The 26,153-nt window shown below is 56.0% G+C and overlaps 1 long non-coding RNA gene across 1 annotated transcript in view; it reads left to right on the forward strand.

Annotated features, from left to right (window-relative positions):
• The window catches only part of LOC110480514 (uncharacterized), a 48,730-nt gene that overhangs the window by 2,787 nt on the left and 19,790 nt on the right, over positions 1-26,153 (forward strand). Inside the window, exon 2 of the long non-coding RNA XR_013340957.2 lies at positions 3,835-4,295. This is a non-coding gene — a long non-coding RNA (uncharacterized LOC110480514). The remainder of the gene's footprint in view (positions 1-3,834; positions 4,296-26,153) is intronic.

Here is a 26,153-nt window from a genome sequence, read left to right on the forward strand (position 1 = left end):
GGGGGGACCATGGCAGGAGCACAATGCGGCTTCCTGGGGGGTTTGGGGGTTGTTTGAAGTTTGAACAGAAAAGTGAAGCAACAAAAGCGAGGGCGAGGGGAGCCCAGGGCTCTGCCAGCACCCGGAGCTGCCTCGCAGAGTGCGGCCTTGTCCAGCCGGGCTGCTTCCACCAGCCAAGACGGGTTTAGAACTGAACTGAGGGGGCAGGAAAGTGCCCCGTGTTGGTGTGAACACGGCGTGGAAGGGCTTTTATGAAATAATAAACGCCGCTCCTTTCCGCGGGAGGCTCTCGGGGCGGGATCAGGCTTTGCTGCCTCACGCCTCGCTGCGCCTCTGCTGCTCCCGGCCCGATTCCAGCCCTCCAAGGCTCCCCCTTTCCCCATTTTTTGGGGTTTTCCCTCCTCTTTGGCAGCACTGGGATTGCAGGGAGCGATGGGGTGCGAAGGGCTGCGTGCTGCCCTGCCCTCAGGAGGGAACATTTTTCCCATTCAATCTCCTGCTCCTCCTGCCAAGCCGCAGATGTTTTTTTTTTTTTGAGGGCTAAAACCTAAGCCTTTAAATAAATGTGTTTGATCCCTGGGTGGTTGTGCAGCTTTGCTGAGGGGAAAAAAAAAAAAAAAAAAAAAAATCAATCTCGGAATGGGTTTTGTGTGGGGGAGTGAACGTGGTCTGCTCGGGTTGCTCCTAAAGCTGATTCCTCCGGGGTTTTATTCCTGCTTTTTCTGCCTGGCAAGGGATCAGAGCTGCAGGAAAACCTCCCGGGGGCTCTGCTGGGTAAAGCTCAGCCTAAGGCAGCCTTGAGCCTTGCTGGGGACAGGCCTGGGTCAGCAGGGCCAGAGGGGTTTTGAGCTGTGCAGGAGCTCCAGGCTGGCTCCGAGGGTCTGCCCTGCGCTCCTGCATCCCTTGGATTCTCCTGGATCCTCTAGACCCCTCTGGGCTCCTGCATCTCTTGGATTCTCCTGGATCCTCTGCGCTCCTGCATCTCTTGGATTCTCCTGGATCCTCTGCGCTCCTGGATCTCTTGGATTCTCCTGGATCCTCTGGACCCTGCTGGGCTCCTGGATCTCTTGGATTCTCCTGGATCCTCTGGACCCCGCTGGGCTCCTGCATCTCTTGGATTCTCCTGGATCCTCTGGGCTCCTGGATCTCTTGGATTCTCCTGGATCCTCTGGGCTCCTGGATCTCTTGGATTCTCCTGGATCCTCTGGGCTCCTGGATCTCTTGGATTCTCCTGGATCCTCTGGACCCCGCTGGGCTCCTGCATCTCTTGGATTCTCCTGGATCTTCTGGACCCCGCTGGGCTCCTGCATCTCTTGGATTCTCCTGGATCCTCTGGACTCCTGGATCTCTTGGATTCTTCTGGTCTCTGCTGGGCTCCTGGTTCTCCCTGGGGTCGGCTGGAGAAGCTGCTCTGGTGTCACGCTGTCCCCAGTCTGGGGTGGCTGTGGCGTCACTGCTGCCACTGGAGCTGCTTCAGCTCCTGCTGCTGCTCCTTTAGCTGCGCTCTCAGGCCAAAGCGTGAGGGTTTTGGGAAGTTTTGCCTAAGTTTGTAAGAGAAAAGATGTTTTTGGGGTGCGGGGTCCTGCTGGCAGGCATGAGGTTAGGATATTAGGAAAAAGTTTTTCACGGAAAGAGTGATCAAGTTCTGGAATGGTCTGGGCAGGTGGTGCAGTCACCACCCCTGGGTGTGTTTAACAAAGCCTGGATGTGGCACTGGGTGCCAGGGTTTGGTTGGGGTGTTGGGGCTGGGTTGGACTCGATGATTTTGAAGGTCTCTTCCAACCTGGTGATTCTGTGAATTGTGGGGTGGCAGCTCAGGGGGTTCCTGTGATGCTGTCCCTGCCCATCCTCATTCCCTGCAGACAAACCCAGGGCTGGCACTGCCCCAGTGCCAGGAAAGGTGGCCCTGGAGGGACAGGAGCTGCTGCCAGCGCTGGCACCTGGGCTGCCAGTGACACCAACAGGCAGGTGCCTGTCCCTGAGGCTGGAACTGCAGGAATTGCAGCTGACAGGAGTGTCCCTGCAATTCTAGAGCCTGGAGAGCAGGTCCCTTCCCTGCTGGGGGTGGGGTGGGATGAGCTCCAGGAGGTTTCCTCACAGCCAGCTCTTCCCTGGGCTTGGCTTGGTTCTTGTTCCAGCATTTCCTGAGCACCTGGACGGAATGAGGGATCCTCTGGGCTCTGTTTGGGGTTCTGGGGATGCTGCACGGCAGCCCCTGGGGTGGGTGGGGGCAGGAGGGTCCTGCTTGGCTGGGCTTGGGGGGGACCCGGCCACCAGTGGCCCTGGGAGGGAGTGGGAGGTGAATCCATCACCCCGGCGGGGGTTGGGATCTGTGGTGGAGCCAGGCTGGAGGTGAAGATGCCCAGCCAGAGCTGAGCCCCTCTTCCTGGGCTGTGTGAGGTGAGGGTGTGCAGAAAACTCCCTGTGCGCTGGGGAGGAGGAGCTGCTCGCCTGGCAGGGCCCTTTCCAGCTGTTTTCCATGGAAATGCCATCCTCTGGCTGCAGGGATCCGGGCTGTGTCCCTGGGGACAGTGGTTCCTGCAGCCCTGGCACGATGGTGGCATCTGTGGGTGTTTAATCCCTGTTCCTGGGACAGTCCCGTTTTCCTGTGGAGGCAGAAGGACCTGGAGGCAGGAAAAGGTGGCTCGTGGAAGTGGCACCTGGCTGTGGGAGGGAGGACAAGGACATCTCTGGCTGGCAGGGTCCGGCTGTCCTCTCCATAAAGTGACCCTCGTGCCACCCCTGTGCTTGTCCCAGTGGGATCTGTGGGATGTGCCCAGCCCGGGGCTCGGAGGGGGAGGAGGGAGAAGCTTCCCAGCCCAGCAGCCTGGATGGGGAATAATGCTCCCCTTTTTATGGCTTCTTCGATTGTTCCTGAAAATCCTTTTTAAAAGGAGGAAAGTTCCTTCCTTCCTTTCAGCTCCCGGTATCTTGAAGAATTCGCTCCATTGTGAGGCCAGGACAGAGACCCTTCTATGAGGGCTCTCCTCGAGCCCCCCTCCCACCCCATCCCAACAAGCCCCCATTCTCCTCTGAAGAGGGTCCCTCTGTCTAACGCCAAGTAACTCTTAAGGGTAGCATTTATCCCGGGGCACTCAGCTCACAAAGAGTGCTGGAGTGTCAAATAAACTCCCCGCAGGCTGCAAAGAGCAGAGGAAGAAAACACAAAACCCCCTTTCTTTCCACCCCTGCGGGGAAACAAATACGGACTTTGTGCCGGCGGCAGCGGCGCCCTAACGAGCCCGAGCGGGGCTGCTGCGAGCCCGGGTGGCCCCGTGAGGGGCTCCGGGGGGACCTGGCACACGGCAGAGGCTCCAACCCCCCCCAAAATCTGGTGCCTGTCCCCGCTGCTGCTGTGCTGGGGTTGTCACCAGAGGTAAGGGACAGCCGCATCCTCTGTGCCCTGCCCAGAGCATCCTCGGAGGGCTCAGCTCCTGTTCCTGATGGGAATTCAGCTTGGGAATGGTCACCTCTGGGTGTTTGCCATGGTTCCTGTGAGGAATTGCTCCTGGGATCTTTTCCCTGCGTGGATTCAAGCAGGAATCCGTGTGCCAGGAGCCATGGGACCGGTCCTGGGCGAGGAGGTGGCCAGTGCTCCCTGGGCCGTGGCCACCAGCACGGCCAGCGCCTCTGCTCGGCAGCAGCAGCAGGGAAATCCAGCTGGCTCCCGGAGTTTGGCACCGTTTGGGTGCCAAGTTTGGGCATCTCTTGCAGCTCCGTGGGATGTGCCCGGGTGCCCCGAGCAGAGCAAGGACTGGACACAAGGTCGTGCTGCGGTGACCGAGGTCACTCCTGTCCCTCCTGTCCCTCATCCTGACCTCTGCTTCTCCACAGGTTTCGACATTCCTGCGGGGACAGCTCCCGTCGGCCCCAGGAGCTGCTGGAACTTCCTTGTGCCAGCGGTGGGGACACCAGGACAGGAGTGGCACTTGTCCCCTCTGCCGGGGAAAGGCTCCCGAGCCAGGGTTTGGCCCTGGCTGGTTCCTCTGCGCTGGGATCCCGAGCCCCGAGCCTCGCCTGGCGTTTGGATGCTCCCTTCTGTCTGCAGCTGGGAATGGCACGGCCGTGCCTCCTGCTGCTCCCAGACCCCGTGGATTTACTGCTGTTGGCACCGTCCTGCTGGGACGGCCTCTGGCTCCAGCACAGGGAATCTCCCGAGGGACAGATGGGGAAAAGCAGCACTTGCTACAGCCTGAGGCTACAATTCCCTCTTTTCCTGGGCTACTCCGAGCATCCTGGCTCTGCAGGAGGAAGGATTCAATGCACTCCTGGAGGACAAATCCTGCTGCTCTAATGTGAGTCAAGAACGTGTTTTTCCTAATTTTTTTTTTTTAAAGCACCTTCCTGTTGGACTTCTTGGAAAATATTTTCCCTGTCTTGAGGAAAAAAAATGCCCAATCCAGGGAGCTGCTGTGAGGGAATGAGGGAGTAGACAGGTTTGTTCTGACAGCTGGACCAGCTGCTTTAATCAAGACATGAATTTTTCCATGCCATTCCAGCTTGAAATCCCCAGTAGGAGTTTCCTTCCTGGAGTTTTATTGCAGAGTAATGGATAAAAGGCTAAAGGCTACAGCCTCCCAGGAGGTTTTCCTTCCTTTCCCTCAGGAGGGGAATCCTGATGGTTTTCCACTCTCCTAGGCCAGTGGTGGCTGCAGGGGGGACTCTTGTCAGGGTCACTGGGGACAACATGTGGCTTGTCCTGAGGGGCTCCTGGAGCCCCAGAGGAGGAGCTGGAAGGTTCCCTTTGGAAGGGAGAATGCTGTGAACCTCCTTGGGATGGAAAATCCATTTTCCTGCTAGAAAATGATGCCAGACTTTGGACTTTGAGGGGACTTGTGCTGGTGTTGTGATCTGGGTGTGCCTGAGGGGCTGCTGGGGGACTGAGGGTGTTTGGCCTGGGCGAGGGAGGGTGGAGTGGGATTTCTTGGGTGGGGAATGAGCTGCTGCTGAGCAGAATTCCAGGAGGGTCTGGTGTTCGCTCTTCCCAGAGGGGGCAGATGAGAGCCTGGAGCTCTGAGTGGCTGGAGCAGCTCTTGGTTTCAGTCTTCAAGCACTGCAGCATCTGTTTGAACTCAGCAGAGGCAGTTCTTTCTCCTCTCAGTCACCTCCTGAGTGGTGCTGGTGCAGCTCAGGCTCTCCCCAGTGCCTTGGGACTTGTGGTCCCCCCTGATGATCCCATGGACTGTGGTCTCCCCCCGATGATCCCATGGGTTGTGGCTTTCCCCCTGATGATGCCACAGGTTGTGGCTGTCTCCTGATCCTGATGATCCCATGGGGGTTGTGGTTTTTTTCCGGGATGATCCCTTGGGGGTTGTGGTTTTCCCCCTGATGATCCCATGGGTGTGGCTGTCCCCTGATCCTGATGATCCCATGGACTGTGGCTTTTCCCCAATGATCCCATGGACTGTGGTGCTCTCCCTGATGATCCCATGGGGGTTGTGGTTTTCCCCCTGATGATCCCATGGGGGTTGTGGTTTTCCCCCTGATGATCCCATGGGTTGTGGCTCTCCCCTGGTGATCCCATGAACGTACCAAGCCCTTGACCTCATCCCTTTCCAGCAGGAGTCTCCCTGTGCTCTCCCTGCCTCTGGAGCACAGGGAAGAGGAGGAGGGATGAGATTTGTGCCCGTGGTCTTGCTGTAGTTCCACGTTTTCCAGCTGGGCTCTTTGGGCTGAGTTAGGCAGAGATTTTGTTGCTGCACTGGTGTAAAACAGCCCAGCCCTCGCTGGCTCCTCTGTGAGGTGAGGTTGGGCTGATAGTGGGGTTTGCTTTGGGTTTTTTGCATTTTTCCCCTTTTTTTCTGAGGGGTATCCTGTGGTTTCTGGGTCTGTGGTGCAGATGTTGGTGCTTGTGGGGACTGAGTCCTGTCGTGGTGCTGCGCTTCTTCCGGGAATGGTTTAGATTTTGGATCTTAAAGTTTATCTTGTACCAAAGACACCTTCCTTAGCACAGGTTCCTGTCCGGGCTGGCCTTGCAGTCCTGCAGGAAGGATGGATCCACCTGCAGAGCCCCTCACCTGGAGCTGCAGGCCAGATCTTGATCAGGATCTTCAGCAGCCCCTTTCCAAACCCTGGCTGGGAAATCTTCCTTGTCCCAGGCACTTTATCACCATCAGTTACTCAGCTCAGATCCAGAGCAGGGTCTGTCCCTGAGGGATGCTCCAGGGAAGCCCAGGGTGGCTGGGGGCAGGTGAGGTTTGGGCTCAGGGAATCCCACCTTGTCCTGGTTTGAAAAGCAAAACCAGTGAGAGGCTCTAAGTCAGAAATACAATTTATTAGGAAAAAGGGAACAAAGAACCAAATACAAACAATAGCACAAAAGAAGAACCACTGACAGAGTCAGAGACACAACCTGACACTCTCTGGCTAGGGCAGTGGTAGCAGATATGGTTCTGTCCAAGCAGTGCTCCTGCAGACTGATGGAGTTTCCCTCTGGAGATCCAGTGCAGAGAAGGTCTCAGCTGTTCCCCTTGGAAGAGGGGATCTCCTTGCTGTCTGCAGAACCCCGCTGATATCCTTGATGGCATCTTTGGCTCCTCCCTCTGGGCGGAGCCTCTCACAATGGAACGCTGTGATCTTCTCAGCCATGTGGCTGAAAGAACAGGTCCCCTGGAGGGACTTATCCCTGAGTCCCGAGATAAGGAAAGAAAGGGATTGCAGCTCCAGGTGGTAATGGAATGCACCCCAATATCATAACCTAGGACCAGCAGAAAGTTTTAGGGACTCCCTGACGCTGCTCAGCCCATGGAATCACAGAATCATTCCGGCTGGAAAAGCCCTCAAAGGTCAGGGAGTCCGAGGCCACCACCGACCCTTGTTGCAAGTGGCACAGATTCCCTTTGGAAGGGATTTCCCATGGATCCACCTGGGATGTGTATCCAGCGGGATGCTGGATACTGGTGGGGGGATTGGGGGCACAGCCTGGGTGGAAAGGTGGGGTTCCGGGGGGCTTCCAGTGGGATCCTGGGGGGATCCTGGGGGGGTTCCAGCAGGATCCCGGTGGTGTCCTAGAGGGTGTCCCGGTAGGGTCCCGGCAGGGTTCCAGCGGGATCCCGGTAGGATCCCAGAGGTGTCCCGGGGGATCCCAGTGGTGTCCCAGCGGGATCCCGGGGGGATTCTGGCAGTGTCCCGGCGGGATTCCGGCGGTGTCCCGGGGGGGATCCCGGCGGGATCCCGGCGGTGTCCCGGGGGGGATCCCGGCAGGATCCCGGCGGTGTCCCGGGGGGGATCCCGGCAGGATCCCGGCGGTGTCCCGGGGGGGATCCCGGCAGGATCCCGGCGGTGTCCCGGGGGGGATTCCAGCGGGATCCCGGCGGGATCGGGGCTCTCTCCCGGGCTCGCGCCGCCCCCTGGCGGCAGCAGCGGCAGCGCCTGCAGTGCCCGGCGGGCCCCGCAGGGGGCGCGGGATTCCCTGGGATCGCCGGGAATGGGATGGGATTGGATGGGATGGGACCTTAAATCCCATCCAGTGCCACCCCTGCCGCGAGACGGACACATTCCGCTGTCCCATGCTGCTCCAAGCCCCGTCCAACCTGGCTTTGGCCACTGCCAGGGATGGGGCAGCCAAGAATTCCTTCCCTGTATCCCGTCTATCCCTGCCCTCTGGCAATGGGAAGCCATTCCCTGTGTCTTGCCACTCCATCCCTTGTCCAAATCCCCTCATCAGCTCCTCTGGAGCTTCTTCAGGCACTGGAAGGGGTTTTAAATTTTCCCCGGAGACTGAACATTCCCAGCTTTCCCAGCCTGGCTCTGGAACAGAGATGCTCCAGCCCTGGAAAAAAGATGTAAAAAAACTCATGGAGCGACCAATATCTTTGGGAGCAGCAGTAAAGCACCGCAGGGCTGCTCCAGACGAGGCGGGATACTGGAGAAAACCCATCCAGGGGGTGTTGGCTGTGTCGGAAGCCGCACGGGAGGGGACAGCGGCTTCCAGCGAAGCCACGGGCGCTGCTGGAGCCGCGTCCCGCGGCCGCTGGATGGCAGCGGAGCTCCGCGGCATTCCCGGTCTGCGGAATTCCCGATCTGCGGCATTCCTGCTCCCGGGGCTGCCTCCGTGTCCCCTGCTCCCGGGGCTGTATCCATCTCCCACATCCATCCCCTGCTCCCGGCTCTGCATCCATCCCCCCGCATCCATCCCCCCATATCCATCCCTTGCTCCTGGCTCTGTATCCATTCCCCCTCATCCATCTCCTGCTCCCGGCTCTGTATCCATCTCCTGCTCTGTATCCATCTCCCACATCCATCCCCCCTCATCCATCCCCCGCTCCTGCTCCGCTGGTGGCTCCCACCCTGCGGGGGCACCGTGGGTTCCCGTGGGTGCTGCTTCCCGGGAAGGGCAATTCCCAACCTCCCAGGATGCCCATGGAAGCACAGACTCCAAACCCGAGGAGTTATCCTGGAGCTGGATTTGTTCCTTGTGAGTTACTTCCAGCTCTGGGTATTCCAGGATTCTGGAGAAGCCCAGTCGGGTTCTTGACTGCCCAGAGCAGAGTGCTGAGGGAATGAGGATGAGGAGGGAGCAGATCTGAGGTGACAAATGTGACTTTTAGGGATCTGCCTTTAGCCAGAAACCTGTGGCACTTGGGAAAACCTTAAACTTGGTCTGGAATGCTGCTGATCCGTGAACGTGGGGCTTGGGGAGCGTTCACAGGAGCAGGAGGACACTGGGTGAGGTTTGCTGGGGATGTCTCCAGCATTCCTGGGATGGCTCAACGTGCTCCCTTCTCCCAGAGAAAAGCTTGGAAAGCTGCTCTGCCTCTCGCTGTCCCTCCCTTGCCCAGCTCCCCGGGGAGAAGAGGGACCAGGAGCTGGGGCTGCCTCTGCTTCCACACGGCTGCGGCTGCAGTGGGTGAATTACTGCGGGATAATCCCGCCTCTCTGGCTGCCTTGGAAGCTCTTCCCGAGCGGTCCCAGGCTCCTGGGCTGGCACTTCCCGAGCTGAAAAGGTTTCTGAAAGGTTTCCCTGTCCGGGCTCCTCCCGAGCTGCAGCCAAGGGCGAATTCCAGCGGCGATACCAGCCCCGGGCTGGGTTTCCATGGTGAAGGCATTTGGGGTTTGCTCTGAAAAGCTGGGTTTTTGGGAAGTTTTTAGCCGGGAATGGCACATTTTGTCCATCCCCGGGCTGCTCCCTGCAGGGGAAGAGCTTTGAAAGGGCCCTGAGAGCCTTGGGGACAGCCTGAGCTCGGTTCTCACACTGCTCTGCACTCCAGGAGTCCCCTCTGGCCCTGGGATGCTGGGATTTGTCCTGGGATCTGCTTTTCCTCACCCAGAAACTGTTCCAGCTCCTTCCCCGGCTCCTTCCCCGGCTCCTCCTGCTGTTACAGCCCACACTAAACCCGATTTATTTAATTTTCCAAGGTGCTGCTTCAGGCTCTCCCGTGTGAAAACCAAAGGAAAATGTTGACCCAGGGATTTTGCATCTGAGGAGTTGCAAGTTGCACCTCCGAGTAAATGAAGTTTGTGTGACCTCATCCCCTCCCAGCCTCGTGTGTGTCCCTGGGAGGCAAAAATCTGCTTTAAAACTTAATTTAGGTTTCCCAAGTATTGCTCACCTGCCTTTCTAACAGCAAGGAGTTTTTGAGGTGATATTTTTGCCCTTCCTGGGCTGCATCTGCCCAGCCAGGACATTTCCAGTGCCCTGGGAGCTGCGCTGCGCCCTTGGCCTCTGGAATGCTCTTTTCATTGATATTTTCTGGGAACAAAAAATGCCGGCTTTGTATCCACTGCCCCTTTCTTTGCCCACGCAGAAGGGGAGGGAGGAAAAAAAAACGACTCAAATATTTTCTTGTAACAAAAGGCTGCGGGTGAATCTGGATCAGCCTCTCTGCTCCGTTTCAGGCCAAATCTCCAGGGTTTTCAGCGGAGAAATTAAAACACTGGAGCTTTCTCTTTTCTCCCGCAGAACAAACAGGAGCGGTTCCCACTTCCTCCCGCTCATAAACAAAACCAGCCCGACGTCTCCAGGAGAAACCCTGCCAGGAGACTTTCCTTCCTAATTGTTTGATATTTTTTCAGCTCTGATTAGTATTCGGGAGTGCCTGGCACACGGGCTGCGAGTTTCAGGAGCAGGCTCTGAGCAAATCCTTCCCTCTGCTTCCATCCCCTCCTGTCCGTGCCCCTTCACCTTCTTCTCCCTCCCTCCCTCCCTCTCCCTTTTGCTTTGTTTCCCTGTCCTCCTTCCCAGGCTGGTGGTGGCTTTTGGCCACCAAATGCGTGGCAGGGGGTTGGAACTGGGTGATCCCTTCCAAGCCAAACCATTCCGTGATCCTGTGAAACTCCTGCTTTTCCCTTGGAAGCCTTGCTGCCCTTGCAGGAGCTGCCCCAAGGCTCTCCAGGCTTTTCTTGCCCTGCTCTGCTGCAGTTCCTTTGCTTCCAGGCTTTTCCCTGCCCTTGGGAAGGAGCATGGCCTGGCCGCAGTGGGTTTTCCATGAGGATCAGATTTGGGAATGCTTTAAAGCAATAAAGGGTGCAGGGCATGGCTCTGGGACGGAATTTGTCCCTCACAGGGAGGTCTCCTCCTTCTGTCTCCGTTAAATCTGTGGAAAGATGGGATCCTGGGAGTCCTGCTGGTGCTTGGCTCTGCGGTGGGACCGTGGCTCAGCCGAGTCCCTGGGGAAGCAGCCACTTGTTTGTCCCACCTCCAGCATCCTTCCCAGGAGCTGCTGCCTGGTCCTGCTGTCCCCAGCCCCTGCAGGAGCCAGGGAAGTGCTTTCCCTCATCCCACAGGGCTCCTGGCTGCCCCTCCGAGTGCCCCGCTCTGCCCTGGCATCGTGTGCCCTGGATTAGGAAATGGGGATAAGGAATGTCCCGGGGTGGGGAGGGGGCCAGGGCAGGAGCAGGGACCAGGGGGGCTTAAAGGGTGAGGGAATTGTGGGGTCGTAGTCTTGTGGCAGGGATGAGCCCAGCTCTTCTCTCATCTTTTTGCAGGGATGAGCCCAGCTCTTCTCTCCTCTTTTTGCAGGGATGAGCCCAGCTCTTCTCTTCTCTTTTAGCAGGGATGAGCCCAGATCTTCCCTCCTCTTTTTGCAGGGATGAGCCCAGCTCTTCCCTCCTCTTTTTGCAGGGATGAGCCCAGCTTTTTCCTCCTGTTTTTGCAGGGATGAGCCCAGCTCTTCTCTCATATTTTTGCAGGGATGAGCCCAGCTCTTCCCTCTTCTTGCAGGAGGGCACCTGTGGGATAAAAGGGCTCATTTGGGGTGGTTGGGAATGCTCCTCTGTGAAGTTTTGGGAGGATGTGGAGTGTTTATCCCACCTCCCCTGCAAGTGAAGGCCCCAAATCCCCTCCTGGCTGCTAATCCCTGGTGCTGGGACCTCGGGATGCTGTTGCTCTGGAATCCTCTCTGGAACCAGTTTGTTGGGAGTCTGGTGTTCTCCTGGGAATGCTGGGCTCTGGTTCCCTGACTCAGCCTCAATTTCTTCATCCCATAAACAACCACGGGGGCTCTGGCTGTTCTCACGCTTTTCCTGCCTCTTTTCCAAGGATTTTGGAGTCCCCTGGGGCTGGAAACCCCTGTGGCCGGGCAGGTGAAGGGGTGTTTGTGTGCTTTTCCTTGATCCAGAGGGGAAACCGAGGCTGTGAGGGGTGAAAGGACCGATCCAAAGTGGCGTGGGGATGGTGGGATCCCGTGGGTTTGGATCCTTGGCTCTGGGAATGGCTGGGAGGGATCCCAAGGAAAAGGTGCTGCGGGAGCTGAGTCTGGGGAGCAGTTCCGTGCCCAGCTGCTTCCAGGCTCTTCCCAGGGCAGGTTCTGAGCAGCTCCAAGCTGATATTCCTTTGGGATGAGCAATATTATCCTGTTTTTACAGCAGGCACACAGGGATTAGGGTTGGGATTTCCTAAAGCCTCCTGCTTAAGGAGAATGGGAATTGCAAGTCCTTAAGTTCCTCAGGTGCCCCTGTGTGAAATTCCTGGCTGGGATGGAACATTGAGCTCAGGATCTGTCACATCCAGTGCATCCCAGCTCTACAGGGGAAAGCCAAAATAGTTGAAAACCCCTTAAAATTTTAAAATTAAATAACTCCAAAATTAAATAACCTTAAAATTAAATAAATTTAAGTAACTTTAAAATTTTAAAATTAAAACTCCAGCTCCTTCCGCCCAGAGTTTTCCCTTGAGTTATTCTGATCTTATTTTTCCTGGTGTTTTTCCCCCTGGGTGGGAGAGACCTGGGAGCAGCCACAGGATGGGGGTGATAAGCAAATCTTGGAAAACAAAGTTCAGGCAAATCCATGGGCAGGTGTCGAGCAGCTTCCTCTTGGTGGGGACACATCTGGGAGGGGAAGGAGCAGCTCAGGATTCTGGGGGGCACCTGCACAGGGGAGGCACTTTTTGTTCTTTTGGAGCTGTTGCTCAGCTCTTCTCCGCAGGTTTGAATTTTGTGGGTGCTGCTTTTGCATTCCGTGGGAGGATGCCCTTTTTTCCTTGGAAAAATGCCCCCTTTTCCCTGGGGAAATGCTCCTTTTCCCTGGCAGGAGCGTTGGGTGATGCTTTCCACAGCTGCTCTGTGTTCAAACTGCCCCGAATGGTTGGATCAAAGATCGGAGCTCTGTGTGCAGCTTTATCACAAAGTAAACCCAGAATCAGGTCTGGGCCAGGGCTGTTTTTCCAGCTGGGCTGTGGGAATGCCTGGCTGTGGGGCTGAGGTGGGAATGCTCCAAATTGGAATGGGAGAGTTTGGCGTTCTGGAGCTTTTTGGGGCCGGGTGAGAGGCAGCAGCTGGCGTTGGATGGTTGGGAAGAACTCCCAGTTTACCCAGTTAAAAATCCTAAAGGTGGGAGCTGCTGGAGCTTTTCACTGGGATAAAGCTGGAGCGTTCTGTGCCGAGGGGTTTTGGTGTCTTTTGTGGAATTTGGGGAGGGAGCTCCATGCTGACTTCCCCTGCTTGGCCGGATCTTCTCTGGATGTTCCTAAACCCAAATCCCAAAACTCCTCTGTATACTCCTAAGCCTGCCTGTCTCTAAATCCCAGAACTCCTCTGCATGCTCCTTAGCCCGGCTGTCTCCAAATTCTGGATGATCCTAAACCCAGATCCTAAAACTCCTCTGGATGCTCCTTAAACCCAGCTATCTCCAAATACCAAAACTCCTTTGGATGCTCCTAAACCTGCCTGTCTCCAAATCCCAAAACTCCTCTGGATGCTCCTAAACCCAAATCCTAAAACTCCTCTGGATGCTCCTAAACCCAAATCCCAAAACTCCATTGGATGCTCCTAAACCCAGCTGTCTCCAAATCCCAAAACTCCTCTGGATGCTCCTAAATCCAAATCCCAAAACTCCTCAGGATGCTCCTAAACCCAAATCTTAAAACTCCATTGGATGCTCCTAAACCCAGCTGTCTCCAAATCCCAAAACTCCTCTCGATGCTCCTAAACCCAAATCCCAAAACTCCTCTGGATGCTCCTAAACCCAAATCTTAAAACTCCATTGGATGCTCCTAAACCCAGCTGTCTCCAAATCCCAAAACTCCTCTTGATGCTCCTAAACCCAAATCCCAAAACTCCTCAGGATGCTCCTAAACCCAAATCTTAAAACTCCATTGGATGCTCCTAAACCCGGCTGTCTCCAATCCCAAAACTCCTTCCAGGAGGTGCTGGGATTTGCAGGACAGCAGAGGGGAAGCCCTCGCTGTGTTCCTCAGCCCCATCCCCGTGGGCAGAAGGGATCTCAGCTCCAGCTTCCCTGGAAGATGAGGAGATTTTGGAAATGTGCAAAGCCACTCGTTATTCCTTAAACTGAGGCCTGCTGGGAGAGCCAGGTGAGGAGAGGCTGGGCTGGTCTCTGCCAGGAGCAGCTGCTGGGAAGGAGCTGGGACACCCCAAAAGTTCCATCCTGGTGCTGGGAATGTGCAGGTCAGGAACAGGGATTTCAGCAGGAACCCCCCTTGGAGCAGGACCTGCTGTGGGCTCCATCTCCAGCCTGGAGTGGGAGCACCTTGACACCACCTGCCCAGAGGCATTGCCTCATTTTTGTTGTTGTTCTTTAACTGATCGCCTCCAGTGTGACCCCAAAGCAGCTCCTGGGGTTGAGCCGTGGGGGTGGTGGCTCGGGGCAGGTGAGGACGGGGGATTTTGTGCTCCAGGGTTCCTTGGGCAGGTGAGGATGGGGGATTTTGTGCTCCAGGGTTCCTTGGTGAGGATTTTGTGTTCCAGGGTTCCTTGGTGAGGATTTTGTGTTCCAGGGTTCCTTGGTGGGGATTTTGTGCTCCAGGGTTCCTTGGTGGGGATTTTGTTTTCCAGGGTTCCTTGGTGAGGATTTTGTGTTCCAGGGTTCCTTGGTGGGGGATTTTGTGCTCCAGGGTTCCTTGGTGGGGATTTTGTGCTCCAGGGTTCCTTGGTGGGGGATTTTGTTTTCCAGGGTTCCTTGGTGGGGATTTTGTGCTCCAGGGTTCCTTGGTGAGGATTTTGTGCTCCAGGGTTCCTTGGTGAGGATTTTGTGCTCCAGGGTTCCTTGGTGAGGATTTTGTGCTCCAGGGTTCCTTGGTGGGGGATTTTGTGCTCCAGGGTTCCTTGGTGGGGGATTTTGTGTTCCAGGGTTCCTTGGTGAGGATTTTGTGCTCCAGGGTTCCTTGCCCAGGTGTTCGTGCGCTCAGCGGGAGCCTGGCTCGTAAAGCGGTGCTCAGAGAGGATTAAGGGGTAATCGGGGTTATAAACAAGTGCCGGGCTCTTTAACACCTTCCCTGATGTGCTCCCTGCCCTTCCCGGCGCATTCCTGGCTCTGGGATGGAGCTGCCGGCCGGGATTTCCACGGGGACAGGGATGGGGACAGGGACGGGGGCTGTGCCCGCCCTGCCCTGCGGGTGGGAAGGAGCCGGGAGAGGCTCTGGGGATCAGCAAACCCCCCAGAGGGGTGTAGAGGCAGCCCCTGCTCCAGCCGGGAATTCCCATCTCCCGGGAGAAGGGAACTCCTCACACAACAGCGGGGAAACGTCCTGGGATTGGGGCTTGTGGCATTTGGGAATGGTGTCAGCCCTTCCTGCAGGGAGCTGAGCAGATCCCACTGGGACATTTCCCTGGCTGGAATTTGGGAATGGTGTCAGCCTTTCCTGCAGGGAGCTGAGCAGATCCCACTGGGACATTTCCCTGGCTGGAATTTGGGAATGGTGTCAGCCTTTCCTTCTGGCTGTGCAGATCCCACTGGGAAATCCCTGGCTGGAATTTGGGAATGGTGTCAGCCTTTCCTGCAGGGAGCTGAGCAGATCCCACTGGGAAATCCCTGGCTGGAATTTGGGATCTGGTGTGAGCCTTTCCTTCTGGCTGTGCAGATCCCACTGGGAAATCCCTGGCTGGAATTTGGGAATGGTGTGAGCCTTTCCCTCAGGCTGAGCAGATCCCACTGGGAAATCCCTGGCTGGAATTTGGGATCTGGTGTGAGCCTTTCCTGCAGGCTGAGCAGATCCCACTGGGAAATCCCTGGCTGGAATTTGGGAATGGTGTGAGCCTTTCCCTCAGGCTGAGCAGACCCCGCTGGGCCATTCCCTGGCTCTTTACCTGTTGCTTTTCCAGCTCCATTTCATCTCCCGTTGTGGAATTCCCCTGCAGTTCCCATCTCCCCCCCGGCTGGGCTGCCCCTTCCCACGAGGATCGGGGTAATTAAACATTGAGGTAATTAAACATTGAGGTAATTAAACATTGTCCGGGCTGGGCACAGAGCGACCCGCTGTTTGCCCGGGAGATAAGGGACGGGAGATAAGGGTGTTTGCTGCCAGCCCAAGGACGGGCCAGCCCCGGTCCCCCAGGACAGGTCCCCTGGCCCCGGGGTGACACCTGGGTGACATCTGGTGGGGCTGGCACTGCTCTCCCCATGGGCACGGCCGGCACCTGCGCCCGGAGCTTGAAAGGGAAGAAGGAGAGGAGACCTCTGCCCTTGGGCTGTGCCTGGCTGGGGTCAAAATCCCACTGCTAGAGAGTTAAAAATCCCACTGCTAGAGAGTTAAAAAATCCCACTGCTAGAGAGTTAAAAATCCCACTGCTAGAGAGTTAAGAATCCCACTGCTAGAGAGTTAAAAATCCCACTGCTAGAGAGTTAAAAATCCCACTGCTAGTGAGTTAAAAATCCCACTGTTTGTTAGTTAAAAATACCACTGTTTGTTAGTTAAAAATACCACTGTAAGTTAGTTAAGAATCCCACTGTTGGTTAGTTAAGAATCCCACTGTTGGTTAGTTAAGAATCCCATGTTTGTTTGTTAAAATCCCACTGTTTTTGTTACAATCCCACTGTTAAAATCCCACAGTGCTGTGTCCTCAGGGAATTGGGGCAAAGCAAATTGAGGTTCCACCTGCTGTGTTTTTTCTGGATTTTGCTGTCCCCACAGCCACATCCTTCCTTTGGGAACGGTGCCGGGGCTCTCACTGCTGAACTGTCACCCTAAAATGCTGAAATGTCACCCTGAAATGCTGAAATGTCACCCTAAAGTGCTGAAATGCCCCCCCGAAATCCCTGGGGACGGGGCAGTGCCAGCACAGCCCAGCTCCTCCTGCTCCCAACGGATGGATGCCAGGGAATACCAAATTCCCAAGGGCTCCATGAGCCCCGGAGCCCATCCTGCGGGTTTTCCCCGCTCTGTGCCAGGTTTGGGGTGAGATGAAAGGGCCCTGCCCCACCTGGGGCACACCTGGAGCACAGCTGTCACCTCCCGGCCCTTTGTGGCCCTTTGTGGTGCCGCGGGCTGATAAGGGCTCGCCTGGGGGGTGTTTGATAAGGACTCACCTGGGGGAAGGTGGAGCCGGGCTTGGTCCCTTCCCTGTCCCCAGGCTCTGCTCTGACCTCAGGAGCATCAGCCTGGAGGCAGGAGCAGCCCTAAGGACCTGGAATCCCCCGAGTTCCCAGCTCCAGGAGGGAGAGCTTCCTTTGCCAAGGGGTTTTTTGGGATCCTCTGGGACAATGAAGCCGTGTGTCAGTGTGGGATTAAATTATTTAATATAAATATATAATAATATATAAAATTATATAAATCTATATTAAAAATATAAATACACATGTTTTTATATATATAAATATATATATAATTATAAATTATTTAAAGCTGCCTTTGGCAAGGCAGCAACATGTCGTCTGTGGGAAACTCAGGAGGGAGGAAACTCCCAAATTGGGATTTCTGGATCCCCTTTAATTTCAGGGATTAGGAGCCCGGTGCCTGCCTTTCTCCAAACTGCCACGAGCGGGTTATCAATTCAGATTGCTGCAGGGGGAATGCTGCTGCCAGAGCTCTGGGTGCTGTCCTGGCCTCACCTCCCCAGCATCCAGGGAATCCACTGCTCCCCTTGGCTAAGGACAGGAGTGGGAGCAGGAAAATCCATGAAATCCATCCCAGCCAGGCCCTGCTCTGCTCCCTCTGGATGGGCTTGGTGAGAGCAGCCAGAGCTGGGACCTCTCCTGGCTCTAGGGTGATGGTTTTGCTTAAAATTTGAGATCTTGCTGTTGGCTGAGTGCTCTGCAACCTCGTTTTTCTTTTTAATTAAGCAACTTTGCAGCTTTTCTGTTTGTAAGTCGAGTTTGATAGCACAGCCCCAAAGAATGAAAAGGCAGGAAGGAAAGAAAAAAGCAATAGAATCTGAATTTTCTCTGTGGTCAGATCTGGGGATTTATTTCACTTGGAATAATCCTGATTTTCAAAGCTTGAGTGATCCAATTACCACGAGCTGGTGCCATCCTCCAGTGCCTGGGGAATCCTGCAATTGATGTGGGGTTAGCCTGGAGATCCCTAATTAAGATTAGCTGAACTCAGAGCTGCTTCTGCTGAACTTGGCAGCACAGGAACTTCCCTTTCCTCCAGCATGAACTACAAAGTTGTTGGGAAGGACTTTTGGGGATGCCACAGAGCTGCTGCAGGTTTTGGGGTCTGGCAGAGCAGCTGCAGCCTCTCCCCCATCCCAAAAAGCTCCTGTGGGGCTGGCTCAGCAGTGGAGGATCCAGCTGAGGTCAGGATCGGGCTGGAGCATTCTCCCCAGCTCCCGGGATGTTTTCCCAGCGTTTCTTTGCAGCGGTCGATCCTGTCTGGGGCTGCCTGAGAGGATTAAAGCCCCGCCGAGCGCTGCCAGCCCGGCTCCCTTTGCTGGCTCAGTCCTGGGGGCACAGAGCTGCTGTGCCCGGGCCATGTGAGCAGCCTGGCTGGCACTGCCAGCTCCCAGCAGCTCCAGGGGGACAAATCCCGGATTAGCAGAGCCAGTGCTGGAAGTGGAGCCCTGCTAATTAGGTTTATGTAACCGGGCTCCCTAATCGGGGAGGGCTGCGCTGCTTAATTGGGAAGCACGCTGGGGGCTCTGGAGGCCTCTGAGCTGCTGAAGGCTGGGCTGGGCTGCTGCAAATGCCCAAAAAAGTTCTTTAAAATAGCAGTGCAGAGCGTTGATGGTGGCAGGATGGAGAATCCCACTGGTTTCCACTTGTGGATGGGACGGGAGGTGCCAGAGCACCCCAGAGTATCCCAGTTGGATGGGATTCACAAGGTGCATCTGACTTTTGGTGCTCTGCAGGATCCCAAAGGATCTCTCCCAGCTTTTCCCTTTGGAGCAGGGGCTCCTCTGCAGCAGGAGGGATTGGGCTGATCCAGTGCCCACCCAGTGCCAGAGGGGTTTGTCCCCCCAGGAGTGAGCTCTGCCTTTTCCCAGGCCCAGATGGGGGCAGATTTTATGGGAATTCTGTTTCCTGCGCAGCAAACCCCCGGATAAAGGACTGGAGCAGCCAAAGGCTGAAACATCCCAGGTAAAATCCCTGCAGCAGTGGGGTCTGGCTGGGAATTTTCCCTCCCCAGCTGCTGCTCCCATCAGGGAGGTGGCACAGAGGGCTGTTGTTGGCACTGTGGTGCCAGGGGAAGCTGCTGGCCCTGGCACAGCTCTGGGGGATGCCAGGGAGAGGCTGAGCTGCTCCTCCTGCAGAAGGGGCTGGGAGCTGGGATCAGGCTAATCCCTCCTGGCCTGGGACACTTGCAGGGCTGGGGACAGCCCCAGCTGTGCCAGGGCCTCGCCACCCTCTGGGGAGGGATTTCTGTTGGCATCCAGGGCCCTCCTGAGCCCCATTTCATTCCCATCCTTGGGGCCAGCCCGGAGGGATCCGGCACCCTCAGATGCCAATCCCTGTGGCAGTGCCATCCCAGGAGGGGCTGTCCCTGCAGGACAGGCTTTTCCTGCCCCCCACTCCTGCCCATCCCACTCTGATCCCTGCGTGTCCGGCCCACCACCGATGCTGCTGCCGAGCTTTGATCTGCTCCCAGTGATTAAATTCCTATCATCCAGACTGACAGCTTAAGATTCCTTAATATTCCTCAGCCAGGCTGTGCTAAATTAGTTGTGTCTGTCTTGCCAAAGCTGCAGAAATCTTTCTGACAGCTCAGGCACTCGATACTTTTTTTTTCCCTTATTTTTCCCTTTTTTTTTCCTTTTTCTCTGTGTACAGTAGGAGTTATCTTTGCTCTATTCAGGGAATCCTTTCCTGAGTTCCCCACAAGCTGCTCCAGTGCTGTTGGAGTCACTCTGTGCCTGTGGAGTGGGAACAGCTGCCCTGGAGTGTGGATTGGGATATGCACGGGACCAGGCTGGGGCTTCCATAAAAAAATCATGTCCTCATGTTTTTGCAATGATTTCCTCTCCAAGTCTTGGTTTAGATGGAATTGTTCTGTTTTGTAACTGAAAGCCTTGGACTTTTGGGATTCCTTGGAGCAGCTGATCCCTTTCATGCCCCTGTTGGATCTCAGCTGTTTTGGGGTGAGATGTGCACTTTGGGGGCTCTGAGCCAGAGGAAGAGGAGCAGATTTGGAGAGGATCCATTGGCAGCAAATCCATCCCAAATCTTCTCCCAGGACTGGGCCAGCTTCTCCTTTCCCCTCCCCACCAAGAGGCAGCACCTTTGGCTGGGACACATCCTGGAGGCTCCGGGGCTTGGCTCGGAGAGGAGGTGACACCAGAGCCACCCTGACCCAGCCCTGCCAAGAGCTTGAAGGTGGGAAAGCCCCCAGCAGCACCTTTGCTGACTGCCACATGGAGAGGCAGGAATCCCAAGTGCAGAGTTAATCTCCGGCAGGATTAGCTGAGCGTGCAGCGTCTTGTCAGATGTGGGAGCAGCGGCCGAGGCCGTAATTTTTCCAGACAAGGGGGAGGTTCCTGCTGGAGCCCGGCCCTGCCACGCTCTGCCCCAGTGACCCACTGAGGGCTGGGCTGCTGCAAATGCCCAAAAAAGTTCTTTAAAATAGCAGTGCAGAGCGTTGATGGTGGCAGGATGGAGAATCCCGCTGGTTTCCACTTGTGGATGGGAATGGGAGGTGCCAGAGCATCCCAGAGTATCCCAGTTGGATGGGATTCACAAGGTGTATCCAACTCTTGGAGCTCTGCAGGACATCCCAAAGGATCTCTCCCAGCTTTTCCCTTTGGAGCAGGGGCTGAGGCTCCCAGGAATTGTCTGCAGCAGGAGGGATTGGGCTGATCCAGTGCCCACCCAGTGCCAGAGGGGTTTGTCCCCCCAGGAGTGAGCTCTGCCTTTTCCCAGGCCCAGATGGGGGCAGATTTTATGGGAATTCTGTTTCCTGCCCAGCAAACCCCCGGATAAATGACTGGAGCAGCCAAGGGCTGAAACATCCCAGGTAAAATCCCTGCAGCAGTGGGGTCTGGCTGGGAATTTTCCCTCCCCAGCTGCTGCTCCCATCAGGGAGGTGGCACAGAGGGCTGTTGTTGGCACTGTGGTGCCAGGGGAAGCTGCTGGCCCTGGCACAGCTCTGGGGGATGCCAGGGAGAGGCTGAGCTGCTCCTCCTGCAGAGGGGGCTGGGAGCTGGGATCAGGCTAATCCCACCTGGCCTGGGACACTTGCAGGGCTGGGGACAGCCCCAGGATCTGAGGACATCCCAAAGGATCCCAGCTTCTCCCTCTGGAACAGGGGCTGAGGCTCCCTGGCTCCCAGGGATCTGTGTGCTCCAGGAGGGGAAGTGGGCCTGAACTGGCCCATCCCAGCACTCTGTGGGAATTCTGTATTTTCACAGAGGATTCCTCATCCAGGAGCTCAGGATGCTGCTCTTGCTGCTGGAATCTTCTGGTTTTTGGAGAAGGAGGTGCCTGCAGCATCCTCAGATCCCTGGGAGGAGCTTCCTGCATCCAGCCTTTGGGAGGTGCTGCTCTTGGCAGCTCTGAGGAGCCCAGCTTGGCTTTGGCAGGGCCTGAGCACACGGAGTTAATTAGTGGCTGTTAATTGCGCTGGGAGGTTGGGAATTGGACACGTTTAGAATTCAAAGTTGCTGTTTCCAAGTGTGGCAGCTCTGGTGAAACTCCCGTTCCAGCACTGGGAAAGGGGAACACCACGTTTCGCCCAGGAAAAAGCAGCACTTTTGTAGCTTTGGTTCCTTAATTTCCCTCCTGAATTTGTTTGGAATTTGGTCATTATCTGCTCCATCTTTGCTCCCCCACTGCCAACATGCAAACCCCGGGCTGGGCTTTGGAAACAGGGATGCAAATCCTGGGTAACGTGGAGGTGTTGTGGAGCCAGGCCCAGCCTGGCATCCCAGGAGAGGCTCCCACGGGGAGAGGATGTTTTCCATCACTTGACACCTCTCCAGCCTTGCACTCCAGCTGGGACAAGGCAGAGCTTTCCCGTTGTCACAGAATTATGGATGGTTTGGCTTGGAAAGGACCTGCAATCCCATCCAGGCCATGGATCCATCCCTCTGCCATGGGCAGGGACACCTCCCTCTGCCCCAGGCTGGCCTGGGACACTTCCAGGGATCCAGGGGCAGCCACAGCTTCTCTTGGGATCCTCTTCCAGGGCCTTTCCACCTTCCCAGGCAGGAATTGCTCCCCTATCCCTGCCCCCTGGCAGGGGGAAGCCATCCCCTGTGTCCTGTCAGCCTTGTTGGCCCTGGGGACAGGGAGCAGGGTTGTTCCAGGGCTCTGGCACAGCCCTGGCTCTCCAGCTGCTCCATGGCTCTGCTTCCTCTGGCTTTTAGCAGCTCCCTGCAGGCCCTGGCAGGGGCTCTGAGCTCTCCCTGGAGCTCTCCCATCTCCAGGTGAGCTCTCCCAGTCTCCAGAGCTGCTCCATCCCTTGCAGCATCTCCATGGCCCTGGGACTTCCTTAGCAATTAATTATAATTATTTACTGCTGCTGTCAGTGGGTCCCTGAGCTGACAAGGCTGGGAGAGGCTGGAATGGCTCAGGGCTGTCCCAGCCGAGCCCTGGGGACACTGGGGGGACACTGGGAGGACACTGGGGGGACACTGGGAGGACACTTTGGCTGCTGGGCCTTCCCACCTGAGCCCGACCCAACATGGGGGGAGTTTCTGTGCCTGCAAGAGGTTAAAACTTTGCCCCTGTGTTTACTTTCTTGGCTGCCTCAATGCATAAAAAGCTGTCAGCACCTCAGGTGGGGATTTATTTGGGCATTAAAAAGGGCCCGGGGCGGGCGGATGCAGACACTCGGCAGCTCCCTGGAAAATGTGCCTGCAGCACAGACCCAGCCTCTGCACATAGCTCACCCTTTAATAAGTGCATTTAATTAAAGTCATATAACTTTTTTTTTATTATTATTATTAAAAAGGAGGGAGAGGAGGGGAGGGATAATAAAATAAAAAAAAGAAGTGGGGCCTGCTGAGCTGCAAGCAAAGGTTGGGATACAAAGGGGGGGTTTGGAGCGTGGGTTTAATGGAAAAGTCATCAACAACGTGTTGTGTTGCTCCTGATTTCCCAGCCTTGCTTGGGGCTGGGGAGAAAATTCGAAGGGATTTCTGAATTTCCAGGCTGCCTCTCCCCCCTCTCCCCATGCACTTCCCCACTGCTGAAATTTTGCAGAATGAAGAATTTTTCCAAACCCAGTTGCCAAGCGCTGTTGCTCTTGGATGGAGCCGCCGTTGCTTTCTCTGCTTGTTTGACCTTTCCTTTCTTTTCCTTGGATCCGGGGCAGCCCTGAAGCCCCCTGAGCACCTCCAGGGCTGCCCTGCAGCTCCCTGTGCGGGATGAGGGGGAAGAGGACGAGCTTTGGGAAGGGGATGTGGGGTGGGCGAGGTTTTGGGGTCCTTCATCCACCTGCTGCTCCCTGCTGGGCCTGGGCAGAGCCGTCCCACGAGGTCGTGGTGGCCACCTTGAGCTGCTGCTCATCCCTGGGGCCTTGCCTTGCCGGTGGCCAAGTGCTTAAGGCAGGTTTAATTCTCCATGCAGGACAGCCTGGGGCTGTTTCATCCCTGGAAGTGCCCAAGGCCAGGCTGGACAGGGCTTGGAGCAGCCTGGGATGGTGGAAGATCACCTGGCCCATGGCAGGGGCTGGCACTGGATGGGATTTAAGGTCTCTCCCATCCCAAACCTTCCCATGTTTCCATAAAATGCAGTTTTCCAAGGTTTTGGTGCTGCTGGTTCGTGGGTGCTGCCCTCTCCGGCTCTCTGAAGACTGGGATATTTTCCTGAGGGTTAAGTCAGGTGCATTTGAAATCTGAGGAAGGGGTGTGGATACTGATGGATGCTGTCCTTGGCTCTGCAGGAGGAGCAGGAGCTTTGTGAGGCCGTAGCTGCCTTTTCCAAAAACGCCCTGTGCACGGCAAGGATGGATTCCCCCCGTGGCAGAGATTCAGCAGAGATTCAATGGATGCAGGATGCAGGGAGTGACCAGGGGGGTCCGGGGTGCTCCCAGCTTTCCCACTGGATGATAAAAACAGCTGGGAGATGCTTTTTGCCTTCCCTCGGTGCTGGGACAGGCTGGGGACCGTGTCCCTTTGCCCTGGGGCTGGCAGGGAGTGCTCCTGGTGGCCAGGAGGTCCCTGCAGGGCTGCAGGAGCAGGGGGAGCAGGGATGGTGTTCCCTGGGGAGCAGGAGGAGCGGGATGTGGGCTGGGATTGAAGTTTTGGGAAGATGGCACCGAGCGGGGCAGGAGCTCAGTGTCAGTGCTCTGCGCTGCTCCACCCACGGGGGTCCATCAGAAATCCCAGAGTGGTGCATCAAAAACCCCACAGTGATCCATCAGAAATCCATAGTGATTCATCAGAAACCTCACAGTGATCCATCAGAAATCCCACAGGGGTCTATCAGAAACCCCACAGTGATCCATCAAAAACCCCACAGTGATCCATCAGAAATCCCACAGTAAACCCCAGTGATCCATCAGAAATCCACAGTGATCCATCAGAAATCCATAGTGATGCATCAGAAACCTCACAGTGATCCATCAGAAATCCCACAGGGGTCTATCAGAAACCCCACAGTGATCCATCAAAAACCCCACAGTGATCCATCAGAAATCCCACAGTAAACCCCAGTGATCCATCAGAAATCCACAGTGATCCATCAGAAATCCATAGTGATGCATCAGAAACCCCACAGTGATCCATCAGAAATCCCACAGGGGTCTATCAGAAATCCACAGTGATCCATCAGAAATCCACAGTGATCAATCAGAAATCCCAGAGTGGTGCATCAAAAATCCCACAGTGATCCATCAGAAATCCCACAGTGATCCATCAGGAATCCCATGGGGGTCTGTGGCAAGCACATTTCTCTCCCTCTCAGGATTTTTCATAGAGGTGCACAGAGAGAAATGAAAGAGAAAACAATTTCTATTTCTGCTCCTTGTTTTTCCCATGTGGAATGTATTTAGAAAATTGTTTACCTAGAGTGAGTGCTTAATTAGATTCCAATAAGAATTGTTTGAGCCTAATGACCAGTTCAACCCACCTGTGTCTAGGCTCTCGAGAGAGGGTCATGAGTTGTGTTAGAGTTAGAAAGCAGTGTATAGTTCTAGTATCTTCCTTTTATATAACATACTAATATACTTTAGCATAGTTATAATAAAGGAATAATTCAGGCTTTCTAAATTGAGTCAGACATCATCATTTCTTCCCATTGGGTTCGCCTACATTAACAATGGGGGCCCATCTGAAATCCCATGGGGGTCCATCAGAAACCCCACGGTGGTCCACCCGAAATCCCACAGTGGTCCACCTGAAATCCCATGGGGGTCCACCCGAAATCCCACAGTGGTCCATCCGAAATCCCATGGGGGTCCACCCGAAATCCCACAGGGGTCCATCAGAAACCCCACGGTGCTGAGGGCATTTCTGGCCCTGCTCCCCAGCAGATCCCTGCCCGTGAGGTGCTGGTACCACGACAGGTCTGACTGTGGCTGCTTGCCCCTCGGCTCCTTCGGGAAGGATTGTCTGTGTGCTCCCCAGAGAGGTGGCGGCTCCTCCAGTCCCAGAGGTGACCCCATGGGCTGGCAGCAGTTCCCAGTGTCTGCTCCGGTATCTGAGCTCCTCGGGCAGCCCCAGGTCTCATCCTGAGCCCAAAGCCAGCTCATGTGAGTCCTTGTTTTCCTTCTCCTCTCCTGCCTGGAGCCGGCTCTGTTCTTGGTGTGCAGGAGCCTCTCATTCCTCTGGGTAATCCTGGGCGAGCAGGGCCTGGCCACAGCCTCTCAGCTGAGCTGAGCTTCTCCTCCCTTCATTCCCTGTGCCCTGGCATCCCAATTGGGAGTGCTGTGGGCAGCACACGGTGCCCCTGGCTGTGGCACTGCCAGGGGGGATTTGCCCCCGGAATTCCCAAAGCTCTCCCTTCCCTGCCTGCTCCGTTTGGTTTTCCTCCTGGCAGAGGGGACAAATCTCCTTCTGCACGGAGCTGAACCGATTCAGCCTCTCCACAAAGCTTTTGTCTTCCTCTCTCCAGCTCGTTCCTGAGGTGCAGGAGCAGGAATTGTCCCCTGAGGTGCAGGGGTGCCTGGGGAGAGCCGGGAGCAGGGATGTGCATCCCATCAGCTCCCCCTTATCTCCCATTGCCACTGATTTCCCTGCAGCAGCCAAATGAGCTCGGCAAGGAGCGGCCACAGCACGAGGGCCACGTGCCAAACCTCCCTGTCCCTCTTGGGAGCCAAAGCCAGCCCTCTGTGCCCATCCCTGCCTCTGCTCCGTGTCCACGAGGATGAGGATGGTGTCTGGGACAGCCCTGGTGCTCCTCAGCACTGCAGCTCATCCTGGCCAGTGGCTGTGGGAGCAAAGAAACTGTGGATATCCCATCCCTGGAATGTCCCAGGCCAGGCTGGCCACGCTTGGAGCAGCCTGGGATAGTGGGGGGTGTCCCTGGCCGTGGCAGGGGTGGGGTGGGATGGGCTTGTCCTGCTTTGAGGGAGAGCTTTTCCCCCCAGCAGGACACCAGGATAGGACAGCAGGAGCTGTCATTCCCAGATTTCTCCTGGAACTCTTGCAGAGCCCTGG

Source organism: Lonchura striata, chromosome 18 (genome assembly GCF_050655825.1).
Source record: "Lonchura striata isolate lonStrDom1 chromosome 18, ASM5065582v1, whole genome shotgun sequence".
Lineage (NCBI taxonomy): Eukaryota > Metazoa > Chordata > Aves > Passeriformes > Estrildidae > Lonchura > Lonchura striata.